The sequence below is a fragment of the Schistocerca gregaria genome, chromosome X, assembly GCF_023897955.1.
Source record: "Schistocerca gregaria isolate iqSchGreg1 chromosome X, iqSchGreg1.2, whole genome shotgun sequence".
NCBI classification, from domain to species: Eukaryota; Metazoa; Arthropoda; class Insecta; order Orthoptera; family Acrididae; genus Schistocerca; species Schistocerca gregaria.
The window spans coordinates 544,271,202-544,272,360 of record NC_064931.1 but is presented as its reverse complement, the minus strand read 5'-3'; positions in this window follow the sequence as shown (position 1 = coordinate 544,272,360).

Here is a 1,159-nt window from a genome sequence, read left to right as displayed (position 1 = left end):
AACTTTCACAAATAAAAACTCTATACAAAACAAGCAAACTTCCAAGTACACTCGCATAACACATGCAATGGAGGATATGCGATTGTCGCTTAGACCTACAAAGCCATTAGCTACATGTTGAAATTAATACATATATGGTGTTGACACCTACCAATGAGTGTTCTCCAAATATATGAACATGAGTACAACTCCATAATAATTAACACATGTAAAACCATTCTGAGACGAATAAAGTAAGGAACTGAAATATATGTAGACTTATTAGTAACAATACATCACTAACATAGGTCACTACATGATAAGTTCATCGACAGATTAATGTATTGGACATTGTGATATCAAAATGAAATTAGTGTAAATAATACGTAATTCTGGCATATATTACTTTATGAATGAAAATGGGAAAAAGTGCTAATAAAGCTAAAATTAGAATTATAAATTACAGACTGCAGCGTGTGTGTGGAGTGCATCCACTTGGGAATGGAAGGTAACCTGAGGAAGAAACGTGAATTCTAATTATGTAACTATACAAGTGTGTAACATGCTCGCGGGGCACACAGTACTCATTAAATCCTGTACTATGGTAAGTGAGCAGGGTTCACCTTAAGAGAAAGGAATGGTGGCAAATCAGACTTACACCCACTCTGTAATAACAAGTTCGAAATGCAATTACACGTCAGGATGGACCAAAAGCAACCCAGAAGAAGCTACCAATTACATAATAATATGGTCACCAGTCTAATTAAACATTAACTGAGTTTCTTCTATGTACAAGTTGGTGTATAATCATGCAAAACAAAGCGTAGGAACACGGCATAATACAGTAAAATTTTAGAACCAGAAAATCTATTGAACTGATAGTTTCATGTTCTGTACTGATATGGAAAAACCATGAATACATAACACTACACTATAATGTATACTACAAAACTTTATACTGTCTGTTAATCTGGTTAAAACCAAGCATAGATTACCCTACAAATAGCACTTTCGAGCCACATACAAAATGTCAATTTTGATAAAGATAAAACACTGATAAATTTTGGCTATTATATTGACTTTAACTTTTGCTGGTCAAATCAATTTAGAACACTTCAGAATTCAAATGAATAAAAGGAGGGGGTGGGGGGGCTCTGAAACTGTATAAAAATATTGATTA